The sequence below is a fragment of the Thalassophryne amazonica genome, chromosome 4 (assembly GCF_902500255.1).
Source record: "Thalassophryne amazonica chromosome 4, fThaAma1.1, whole genome shotgun sequence".
In the NCBI taxonomy this organism is placed as follows: Eukaryota; Metazoa; Chordata; class Actinopteri; order Batrachoidiformes; family Batrachoididae; genus Thalassophryne; species Thalassophryne amazonica.
In genome coordinates, this window is record NC_047106.1 from 143,926,385 (window position 1) to 143,939,346 (window position 12,962).

The 12,962-nt window shown below is 48.3% G+C and overlaps 1 protein-coding gene across 1 annotated transcript in view; it reads right to left on the bottom strand.

The window, feature by feature from the left end:
- The window catches only part of pgm2l1 (phosphoglucomutase 2-like 1), a 196,278-nt gene that overhangs the window by 149,064 nt on the left and 34,252 nt on the right, over positions 1-12,962 (bottom strand). The window lies entirely within an intron of this gene.

Sequence of the window (12,962 nt, forward strand, 5' to 3'; positions counted from 1 at the left end):
GATAGTGTAAATTCAGTGCTCAAAACTGCACTCGACATGATTGTGCCACCTGTGTTAATACCGCGCTCCCCCACACAGTCACCTTGGTTCAATGATTACCTGCGTGACCTCAAGCATAAGGCTAGAGGTCTAGAACGGAAATGGCATAGTTCAAAATTAGAAGTATTCCACCTTGCATTGTGTGATGCTATCTTAGACTATAAGCATGCATTACTGGCTACAAAGCGGACCTATTACTCTGATATGATCAACAAAAACAAGCAAAACTCAAAGTTCTTCTTCGACACAGTGGCAACACTTATTCATGGACAACCACTTGTGTTTGCTCTCCTTTTACAACACAAGATTGCCTGGATTACTTTGAGAAGAAAATAGAAGACTTTAGGTTAAACTCAACGTCAACAAAAACCACAACCTGTCTATTTGATCCCATACCAACAAAACTGTTTAAGGACCTGTGGTCCACTCTTGGGCAGACTGTGGTGGAAATATTAGTCTTTCTTTAGCTTCTGGATCTGTTCCTAAATGTTTCAAATCTGCAGTGATTAAACCATTACTTAAGAAACCTAATCTTGACCCTCGTGTATTGAAAAAATAGGCCAATATCCAATCTATCATTTTGCTCTCAAATTCTGGAAAAAGTGGTGTCACGGCAGCTTGTAGACTATCTTACTGAGAATAATATCTTTCAGCCACTGCAGTCTGCTTTTAGAAAATATCATTCCACAGAGACAGCTCTCACTAAAGTGGTGAATGATCTTCTTCTTGCAATGGATTCAAGAACTACGGTTCTGGTGCTGTTAGAGCTCAGTGCTGCATTTGATACAGTGGATCATCATATTCTACTTGATAGGCTGGAAAATCATTTTGGGATTACTGGGAGTGCCCTTGCATGGTTGACGTCATACTTGACCAGTCGTTCTCACTGTGTTTTGTACAGTAACACTACCTCTAACCTTAGTGACATGAAATTTGGGGTTCCACAGGGGTCTGTCTTTAGCCCCCTGCTTTTCTCCCTTTATATTGCACCCCTTTGGCACATATTGCGGCGTTTTGCGATTACCTGCTATGCTGATGATACTCAGTTATACTTGCTGATAACTGCTGGTAATCTCATTTACATAAAATCCTTAGAAGATTGCCTTGCATCAGTGAGAAGCTGAATGTCTAGAAAATTCCTACTTTTAAATTCTGATAAGACTGAAATGATGGTTCTTGGTCCAGTGAGACATTGGCATCAATTTGACCATTTAACCCTTAGCCAGTGGTGGGCACAGCTAACCAAAAAATTAGCTTTGATAACAGATAATCAGCTAACTGAAAAGTTATCTTTTATAAAGCTAAACCGATAAACCACCCAAAAATGTATCGGAAACTACAGATAACCGATAACTTCCAGTATTGTCTCTGGTACACTTGCAACTACTAACGAGCTGATTTTGAGTTTTAACACCACAATCGCTTCTGGTAGCATCAAAGGCGACTACAGATGCAAACAATGAGTCAGCACTTCTGTCTTTGTGCATCCTGCCCCCTGCTGGAAGCTCCTGTTTATTACATAGCTTCCAGTAGCGAAGCAGTTGAGAGGAGCAGCGAACTCTCTACTCAATAACTGCGTTGCCGTGAGTTGGAGGTCTTGGAAAATAAAGCAGTGCTGATTTATGGTTTGGTTTATAAATAAAATTAATACTGATAGAATAACTCCATTAATGTCAATTCTGTATTTGTGCAAAGTTAAAATGTAACATATATATTTTAATGTTGAATAATGCACTAATTCTGAAGTTTTGTAACAAACACAGACAGATGCCAAAGGGATTATGGGTAAAAGGTGCCTCCGCTAACACTGATTGGTTGACTCTTTCATTCTATGTAAACTGTTGTGTGGGCCGCTGAAGAGGAGGTACTGCTGGCCCACCACCACCAGATGGCGCCCTGCTTGGAGTGCGGGCTTCAAGCACGAGAGGGCGCCGGAGCCACTGGGAGTGACAGCTGTCACTCTTCATCAGCACCAGCTGTCACTCAGCCAACGCATCACCATCTCCATAAAGGCCGGACTGCGACTCCACCTCCTCGCCGAGAAATCAACTACCATTCAGGTAATCTTCTCTGCTGTGATTATTGTTGTCCAAGACATTGTTCTGTGTGCAGCCGTGTTCCTGTGGACTCTGTCGGAGGCTGGATTGGCGGACAGTGAGAGGACGACGTTCTTCGCCTCTCACTCCATTCAGGAAAGAGACCAACAGGAGCTGCACGGGTGAAATTGTTGCTGGAGGTGGAGGTTCTCCCTCCTAACTGTATACAGACTGTGGGATTACTGAGTGTGCGACCTCACACTCATCAGGACTGTCTCTGTTCTCTGCCAGCAGTACCGGGTCTGACTGCTGAAGACAGCGGCCACCTGGGGCGCAGGGCTTTGCGGCTCCGGTGTTCTTCAGCTCCGTTGGCAGTGGAAGCTGTGTGGGATCCGGCTCTTCTCTCGCCAGGCGTCTTCTATCGTCGAGCCTGCCCACACGTCACCTGGTGTATGATTGACAGTCACCATATTGTTATTGTCTGTACGTCGTTGTGCAATTCACAACATTAAATTACTTTTGGCTTATCCATTGTCCCTTCATTAACGCCCCCTGTTGTGGGTCCGTGTCACGACACTTTCACAACAGGATTTCTCGGCCAGCGTCATGGATCCTGAGGGGCGTCAACCATCGCTTGAACAGCCAATGGAAGAGCGAGGTGCACAGGGGCCAGCAGGAGGCGTGTTGGGTGAGCTGCAGCACATCTTAACCGCCTTTACCGCTCGGTTGGACTTAGTTACCGAGCAGAGCAGTGTTCTCAATCGTAGGATGGAGGCTCTCACCGCCCAGGTGGAAGCGCGTGCTCAGGGCGCTGCTGCAGCACCTGCTCCTGCTGACCGTGTGCCAGAAACAGACATTCCGCTGTTCGTTCAACGAACCCCCCCCACCTTCCCCTGAAGCTTACATAAGCCCTCCGGAGCCGTACGGAGGCTGTGTGGAGACGTGCGCGGACTTCTTGATGCAGTGCTCGCTCGTCTTTTCACAGCGTCCCATCATGTACGCATCAGACGCTAGCCGGGTGGCTTATGTGATCAATTTGCTTCGAGGAGAGGCACGCGCCTGGGCTACGGCGCTTTGGGAGCAGAATTCCTGGCTCCTAACGGTTTATACTGAGTTTGTGAGGGAGTTCCGACAGGTGTTCGACCACCCTCATAGAGGCGAGACCGCTTCAAGTGTGCTGCTGTCGATACGGCAGGGGCGTCGGAGCGCAGCGAAGTATGCAGTCTACTTCCACATCGCGGCTGTGCGAGCCGGCTGGAATGCTGTTGCGCTCCGCGCCGCCTTTGTAAACGGACTGTCTCTGGTCCTTAAGGAGCACCTGGTGGCGAAGGACGAGCCACGGGATTTAGATGGGCTTATCGACCTGGTTATATGGTTAGACAACCGATTAACAGAACACCGACGGGAGCGAGACGAAGGGCGTGGTCAGGCACAAGCTGTCCCTCTTCCTCCCGGGTCCGAAAGGGAGCCGACTTCCCTACGCTCCGCTGCCAGGACTCTCCACGTGACGACAGCTCCCCCTGCTGACGTTGCTATGGAAACGAGCAGGGCCAAAAGGCGATCAGATCAGAGACAAAGGAGGCTGATCCGTGGACAGTGTTTTCTCTGCAGCTCTACCGAGCACACACAGAGAGAATGCCCCAAACGGTCAAAACAGCAGCACTCGTCCTTAGAGACTGGGCTAAGGGTGGGTCACAACACCCACGTGGGGAAACCCCGACAATCTGCACGAATCCCAGTCACGATCCTGAGTGGGGATCTAACCCTTCACGCCCCAGCACTGGTGGACACGGGGTCGGAGGGGAATCTGCTGGATAGCAGATGGGCAAAGGAGGTTGGGCTCCCTCTAGTGGCCTTACCATCACCATTGTTGGTGCGGGCGCTAGATGGCACCCTTCTTCCACTAATCACACACCAGACACAGCCAGTGACATTGGTGGTGTCTGGGAATCACAGGGAGGAGATTGTGTTTTATGTAACACCTTCTACCTCCCGAGTGATTTTGGGTTTTCCATGGGTGTTAAAACACAATCCCCGGATTGATTGGCCGTCTGGGGCTGTGGTTCAGTGGAGCGAAACCTGCCACCGGGAGTGTTTAGGATCCTCGGTTCCACCCGGTGTGACAGCTAAGGAGGAGGTTTTAGTCCCCCCCAATCTGGCGGCGGTGCCAGCTGAGTACCATGACCTTGCTGACATCTTCAGCAAGGATCTGGCACTCACGCTGCCCCCGCACCGTCCGTACGATTGTGCCATTGATTTGATACCGGGCGCTGAGTACCCGTCCAGCAGGCTGTACAGCCTCTCACGTCCGGAACGCGAATCAATGGAGACCTACATCAGGGACTCGTTAGCTGCTGAATTTTGGCTCTCTGTTGGGACTGTTTACACAGAGAATGCTACCTGCTGCTTTGGACTTGAATTAACAGTCTTTTTCAAGCCTTTTTTCCTTTTTCCTTTTTTTTTTTACTTTTTTACTGTGCTCCAACGCCTAAGGAAGACCTCTAACGGTCGAAACATCGCGACGGAGCACTTTTATCAGCTAACTTTCATCAGCGTTGGCAAGCTAACTAGCTTGCTAACGCTTTCGTTTTTATTTTTTTTATTTTATTTTTTTCTCTTTTAGCACTGTTGTCGTGCGTTATCTGCTGCTCCACAGCGTGTTTAGTTGATTTTTATTTTATTTTAGCACCGTTGTCGTGCGTTCGCTGTTGTCGTGCGTTGCCTGTGCTGCTTCATGGCCTGTTTGGTGCCTTGATTGGGGCACTCCTTCTGCTGAATCACCTTTAAATTATTTACACATTATTCACTTCGTGTGTTTTTAGGAATCCGCTAGGTTGCGTAGCTACTAGCTCTTAGCCGATTTAGCATGGCGGCTTCTCCTGTCTCACCCGCACTTTTCTGCTCTGGGTGTGAAATGTTTAGTTATTCCTCGGCCTCCTTTAGCAGTAACGGTACTTGTAATAAGTGCAGCTTATTCGTAGCTTTGGAGGCCAGGCTGGGCGAATTGGAGACTCGGCTCCGCACCGTGGAAAATTCTACAGCTAGCCAGGCCCCTGTAGTCGGTGCGGACCAAGGTAGCTTAGCCGCCGCTAGTTCCCCCCTGGCAGATCCCGGGCAGTCGGGAAAGCAGGCTGACTGGGTGACTGTGAGGAGGAAGCGTAGCCCTAAACAGAAGCCCCGTGTACACCGTCAACCCGTTCACATCTCTAACCGTTTTTCCCCACTCGACGATACACTCGCCGAGGATCAAACTCTGGTTATTGGCGACTCTGTTTTGAGAAATGTGAAGTTAGCGACACCAGCAACCATTGTCAATTGTCTTCCGGGGGCCAGAGCAGGCGACATCGAAGGACATTTGAAATTGCTGGGTAAGGCTAAGCGTAAATTTGGTAAGATTGTAATTCACGTCGGCAGTAATGACACTCGGTTACGCCAATCGGAGGTCACTAAAATTAACATTAAATCGGTGTGTAACTTTGCAAAAACAATGTCGGACTCTGTAGTTTTCTCTGGGCCCCTCCCCAATCGGACCGGGAGTGACATGTTTAGCCGCATGTTCTCCTTGAATTGCTGGCTGTCTGAGTGGTGTCCAAAAAATGAGGTGGGCTTCATTGATAATTGGCAAAGCTTCTGGGGAAAACCTGGTCTTGTTAGGAGAGACGGCATCCATCCCACTTTAGATGGAGCAGCTCTCATTTCTAGAAATCTGGCCAATTTTCTTGGATCCTCCAAACTGTGACTGTCCAGCGTTGGGACCAGGAGGCAGAGCTGTGGTCTTATACACCTCTCGGCAGCTTCTCTCCCCCTGCCATCCCCTCGTTGCCCCATCCCCGTAGAGACGGTGCCTGCTCCCAGACCACCAATAACCAGCAAAAATCTATTTAAGCATAAAAATTCAAAAAGAAAAAATAATATAGCACCTTCAACTGCACCACAGACTAAAACAGTTAAATGTGGTCTATTAAACATTAGGTCTCTCTCTTCTAAGTCCCTGTTGGTAAATGATATAATAATTGATCAACGTATTGATTTATTCTGCCTAACAGAAACCTGGTTACAGCAGGATGAATATGTTAGTTTAAATGAGTCAACACCCCCGAGTCACACTAACTGTCAGAATGCTCGTAGCACGGGCCGGGGCGGAGGATTAGCAGCAATCTTCCATTCCAGCTTATTAATTAATCAAAAACCTAGACAGAGCTTTAATTCATTTGAAAGCTTGTCTCTTAGTCTGGTCCATCCAAATTGGAAGTCCCAAAAAACAGTTTTATTTGTTATTATCTATCGTCCACCTGGTCGTTACTGTGAGTTTCTCTGTGAATTTTCAGACCTTTTGTCTGACGTAGTGCTTAGCTCAGATAAGATAATTATAGTGGGCGATTTTAACATCCACACAGATGCTGAGAATGACAGCCTCAACACTGCATTTAATCTATTATTAGACTCTACCGGCTTTGCTCAAAAAGTAAATGAGTCCACCCACCACTTTAATCATATCTTAGATCTTGTTCTGAATTATGGTATGGAAATAGAAGACTTAACAGTATTCCCTGAAAACTCCCTTCTGTCTGATCATTTTTTAATAACATTTACATTTACCCTGATGGACTACCCAGCAGTGGGGAATAAGTTTCATTACACTAGAAGTCTTTCAGAAAGCGCTGTAACTAGGTTTAAGGATATGATTCCTTCTTTATGTTCTCTAATGTCATATACCAACACAGAGCAGAGTAGCTACCTAAACTCTGTAAGGGAGATAGAGTATCTCGTCAATATTTTAAATCCTCTTTGAAGACAACTTTGGATGCTGTAGCTCCTCTGAAAAAGAGAGCTTTAAATCAGAAGTGTCTGACTCCGTGGTATAACTCACAAACTCGTAGCTTAAAGCAGATAACCCGTAAGTTGGAGAGGAAATGGCGTCTCACTAATTTAGAAGATCTTCACTTAGCCTGGAAAAAGAGTTTGTTGCTCTATAAAAAAGCCCTCCGTAAAGCTAGGACATCTTTCTACTCATCACTAATTGAAGAAAATAAGAATAACCTCAGGTTTCTTTTCAGCACTGTAGCTAAGCTGACAAAGAGTCAGAGCTCTATTGAGCTGAGTATTCCATTAACTTTAACTAGTAATGACTTCATGACTTTCTTTGCTAACAAAATTTTGACTATTAGAGAAAAAATTACTCATAACCATCCCAAAGATGTATCGTTATCTTTGGCTGCTTTCAGTGATGCCGGTATTTGGTTAGACTCTTTCTCTCCGGTTGTTCTGTCTGAGTTATTTTCATTGGTTGCTTCGTCCAAACCGTCGGCATGTTTATTGGACCTCATTCCTGCCAGGCTGCTCAAGGAAGTCCTACCATTATTTAATGCTTCAATCTTAAATATGATCAATCTATCTTTGTTAGTTGGTTATGTACCACAGGCCTTTAAGGTGGCAGTAATTAAACCATTACTTAAAAAGCCATCACTTGACCCAGCTATCTTAGCTAATTATAGGCCAATTTCCAACCTTCCTTTTCTCTCAAAGATTCTTGAGAGGGTAGTTGTAAAACAGCTAACTGATCACCTGCAGAGGAATGGTCTATTTGAAGAGTTTCAGTCAGGTTTTAGAATTCATCATAGTACAGAAACAGCATTAGTGAAGGTTACAAATGATCTTCTTATGGCTTCGGACAGTGGACTTATGTCTGTGCTTGTTCTGTTGGACCTCAGTGCTGCTTTTGATACTGTTGACCATAAAATTTTATTACAGAGATTAGAGCATGTCATAGGTATTAAAGGCACTGCGCTGCGGTGGTTTGAATCATATTTGTCTAATAGATTACAGTTTGTTCATGTAAATGGGGAATCTTCTTCACGGACTAAAGTTAATTATGGAGTTCCACAAGGTTCTGTGCTAGGACCAATTTTATTCACTTTATACATGCTTCCTTTAGGCAGTATTATTAGACGGTATTGCTTAAATTTTCATTGTTACGCAGATGATACCCAGCTTTATCTATCCATGAAGCCAGAGGATACACACCAATTAGCTAAACTGCAGGATTGTCTTACAGACATAAAGACATGGATGACCTCTAATTTCCTGCTTTTAAACTCAGATAAAACTGAAGTTATTGTACTTGGCCCCACAAATCTTAGAAGCATGGTGTCTAACCAGATCGTTACTCTGGATGGCATTTCCCTGATCTCTAGTAATACTGTGAGAAATCTTGGAGTCATTTTTGATCAGGATATGTAATTCAAAGCGCATATTAAACAAATATGTAGGACTGCCTTTTTGCATTTACGCAATATCTCTAAAATCAGAAAGGTCTTGTCTCAGAGTGATGCTGAAAAACTAATTCATGCATTTATTTCCTCTAGGCTGGACTATTGTAATTCATTATTATCAGGTTGTCCTAAAAGTTCCCTAAAAAGCCTTCAGTTGGTTCAGAATGCTGCAGCTAGAGTACTGACGGGGACTAGCAGGAGAGAGCATATCTCACCCGTGTTGGCCTCTCTTCATTGGCTTCCTGTTAATTCTAGAATATAATTTAAAATTCTTCTTCTTACTTATAAGGTTTTGAATAATCAGGTCCCATCTTATCTTAGGGACCTCATAGTACCATATTACCCCATTAGAGCGCTTCGCTCTCAGACTGCGGGCTTACTTGTAGTTCCTAGGGTTTGTAAGAGTAGAATGGGAGGCAGAGCCTTCAGCTTTCAGGCTCCTCTCCTGTGGAACCAGCTCCCAATTCAGATCAGGGAGACAGATACCCTCTCTACTTTTAAGATTAGGCTTAAAACTTTCCTTTTCGCTAAGGCTTATAGTTAGGGCTGGATCGGGTGACCCTGGACCATCCCTTGGTTATGCTGCTTTAGACGTAGATTGTGGGGGGGTTCCCATGATGCACTGTTTCTTTCTCTTTTTGCTCCGTATGCATCACTCTGCATTTAATCATTAGTGATCGATCTCTGCCCCCCTTCACGGCATGTCTTTTTCCTGGTTTTTTCCCTCAGCCCCAACCAGTCTCAGCAGAAGACTGCCCCTCCCTGAGCCTGGTTCTGCTGGAGGTTTCTTCCTGTTAAAAGGGAGTTTTTCCTTCCCACTGTTGCCAAGTGCTTGCTCATAGGGGGTCGTTTTGACCGTTGGGGTTTTTTATAATTATTGTATGACCTTGCCTTACAATATGGAGCGCCTTGGGGCAACTGTTTGTTGTGATTTGGCGCTATATAAGAAAAAAGTTGATTGATTGATTGATTCCGGAACTCCACCTCCCCGATGGGTGCTGGTTTCTTTTTTGTGGGCAAGAAGGACGGCGGACTCCGTCCATGCATTGATTACAGAGGGCTGAACGAGATCACGGTTCGCAACCGATACCGTTACCTCTGTTGGATTCAGTGTTCACGCCCCTGCATGGAGCCCAAATTTTCATGAAATTGGATCTTAGGAATGCTTATCACCTGGTTCGGATCCAGGAGGGAGACGAGTGGAAGACGGCATTTAACATCCCGTTAGGTCACTTTGAGTACCTGGTCATGCCATTCGGCCTCACCAATGCGTCCGCGACGTTCCAAGCATTGGTTAATGATGTCTTGCGGGACTTCCTGCATCGGTTTGTCTTCGTATATCTAGACGATATACTCATCTTTTCTCCGGATCCTGAGACCCATGTCAAGCATGTACGTCAGGTCCTACAGCGGTTGTTGGAGAACCGGCTGTTTGTGAAGGGCGAGAAGTGTGAGTTCCACCGCACTTCTTTGTCTTTCCTGGGGTTCATAATCTCCTCCAACTCCGTCGTCCCTGATCCGGCCAAGGTTGCGGCAGTGAGAGATTGGCCCCAACCAACGAACCGTAGGAAACTACAACAGTTCCTCGGTTTTGCAAATTTCTACCGGAGGTTCATCAAGGGCTACAGTCAGGTAGTTAGCCCCCTGACAGCCCTGACCTCCACAAAAGTCCCCTTCACCTGGTCGGATCGGTGCGAAGCCGGGTTTAGGGAGTTGAAACGCCGGTTCTCGACTGCACCGGTTCTGGTGCAGCCCGATCCCAAGCGCCAGTTTGTTGTTGAAGTGGATGCCTCTGACTCAGGGATAGGAGCCGTGCTGTCCCAGAGCGGGGAGTCCGACAAGGTTCTCCATCCATGTGCCTACTTTTCCCGCAGGTTGACCCCAGCTGAACGGAACTATGACGTCGGCAATCGGGAACTTCTTGCGGTGAAGGAGGCTCTTGAGGAGTGGAGACACCTGTTGGAGGGAGCATCGGTACCATTTACGGTTTTCACGGACCATCGGAACCTGGAGTACATCCGGACCGCGAAGCGTCTGAACCCCAGGCAAGCCCGCTGGTCGCTGTTCTTTGGGCGTTTTGACTTCCGGATCACCTACCGCCCCTGGACAAAGAACCAACGGTCTGACGCCCTGTCCCGGGTGCATGAAGAGGAGGTCAAGACCGAGCCGTCAGACCCCCCTGACACCATCATCCCCGAGTCCACTGTCGTGGCCACCCTTACCTGGGACGTGGAGAAGACCATCCGGGAGGCCCTGACACGGAGCCCGGACCCGGGGACAGGTCCGAAGGACAAGTTGTACGTCCCACCAGAGGCCAGGGCTGCGGTCCTTGACTTCTGTCACGGTTCCAAGCTCTCCTGTCATCCAGGGGTGCGAAGGACCGTGGCAGTGGTCCGGCAGCGCTTCTGGTGGGCGTCTATGGACGTCCGGGAATATGTCCAGGCCTGCACCACTTGTGCCAGGGGCAAAGCCGACCACCACAAGGCCCAAGGCCTCCTCCAGCCTCTGCCCGTGCCTCGTCGCCCCTGGTGTCATATTGGCCTGGACTTTGTCACGGGCCTCCCGCCGTACCAGGGCAACACCACCATCTTAACGATAGTGGACCGGTTCTCCAAGGCGGCCCACTTCGTGGCCCTCCCGAAGCTCCCGACGGCCCAGGAGACTGCAGACCTCCTGGTCCACCACGTCGTGCGCCTGCATGGGATTCCATCAGACATTGTCTCGGATCGCGGTCCTCAGTTCTCCTCCCAGGTCTGGAGGAGTTTCTGCAGGGAACTGGGGGCCGTCAGTCTCTGGTCTGGGTACCACCCCCAGACGAATGGGCAGGCAGAGCGGACGAACCAGGAACTGGAGCAGGCCCTCCGCTGCGTGACCTCCGCGCACCCGACAGCTTGGAGTGACCATCTGGCCTGGATCGAGTACGCTCATAATAGCCAAGTTTCATCTGCCACCGGCCTCTCCCCATTTGAGGTGTGTTTGGGGTACCAGCCCCCATTGTTTCCGCTAGTGGAGGGAGAGGTCGGGGTGCCCTCGGTCCAGGCCCATCTGAGGAAGTGCCGTCGGGTGTGGCGTACCGCCCGCTCTGCCCTGCTCAGAGCCCGGACGAGGGCTAAGGCCCATGCAGACCGCCGGCGTTCCCCGGCCCCTGCATACCAGCCCGGGCAGGAGGTTTGGCCATCCACAAAGGACATCCCCCTGCAGGTGGAATCCCAGAAGCTCAAGGACAGGTACATAGGACCTTTTGACATAACCAAAGTCCTCAGTCCGGCCGCAGTGAAGCTGAAGCTATCAGCTTCACTGCGGATTCATCCAGTGTTCCATACCTCAAGGATCAAACCCTACCACACGTCGACTCTCTGCACCCCCGGACCGGCGCCGCCTCCTGCCCGGATCATAGATGGAGAGCCTGCCTGGACCGATGTCCGTCGAAAGGCCGGGGGTTCCAGTATCTGGTGGACTGGGAGGGGTATGGACCCGAAGAACGCTCCTGGGTGAAGAGGAGCTTCATCCTGGACCCGGCCCTCCTGGCCGACTTCTACCGCCGCCCTGCTTGGAGTGCGGGCTTCAAGTATGAGAGGGCGCCGGAGCCACTGGGAGTGACAGCTGTCACTCTTCACCAGCACCAGCTGTCACTCAGCCAACTCATCACCATCTCCATAAAGGCCGGACTGCGACTCCACCTCCTCGCCGAGAAATCAACTACCATTCAGGTAATCTTCTCTGCTGTGATTATTGTTGTCCAAGACATTGTTCTGTGTGCAGCCGTGTTCCTGTGGACTCTGTCGGAGGCTGGATTGGCGGACAGTGAGAGGACGACGTTCTTCGCCTCTCACTCCATCCAGGAAAGAGACCAACAGGAGCTGCACGGGTGAAATTGTTGCTGGAGGTGGAGGTTCTCCCTCCTAACTGTATACAGACTGTGGGATTACTGAGTGTGCGACCTCACACTCATCAGGACTGTCTCTGTTCTCTGCCAGCAGTACCGGGTCTGACTGCTGAAGACAGCGGCCACCTGGGGCGCAGGGCTTGGCGGCTCCGGTGTTCTTCAGCTCCGTTGGCAGTGGAAGCTGTGTGGGATCCGGCTCTTCTCTCGCCAGGCGTCTTCTATCGTCGAGCCTGCCCACACGTCACCTGGTGTATGATTGACAGTCACCATATTGTTATTGTCTGTACGCCGTTGTGCAATTCACAACATTAAATTGTTACTTTTGGCTTATCCATTGTCCGTTCATTAACGCCCCTTGTTGTGGGTCCGTGTCACGACACTTTCACAACATAAACCAACACATATTCAACACAATATTTATCATATTCTGAATTTGAAAACATATTTCTCAATATATACAACAAAAATTGTCCAATTATACAGTATAATAAGAATAACAAATATAAAGTTAGTTTGTTCATTATCATTCGGATTGTGTCCTTTAAGATGAGGAATTTGAAGTGGTTGAAAATGGGAGTGGGAATAGATGAGTTTTTTTTACTTCTCCCCACTCCTTTTGGACTAGAAAATTTTATTTTTGGTTAAAGGGGTAGGTGTTAAAAAGCTTTGCTTCTGCCTATACCCTTTCAGGCACACGGATGAATTGTTAATCCATTTTCCTTCTTCATT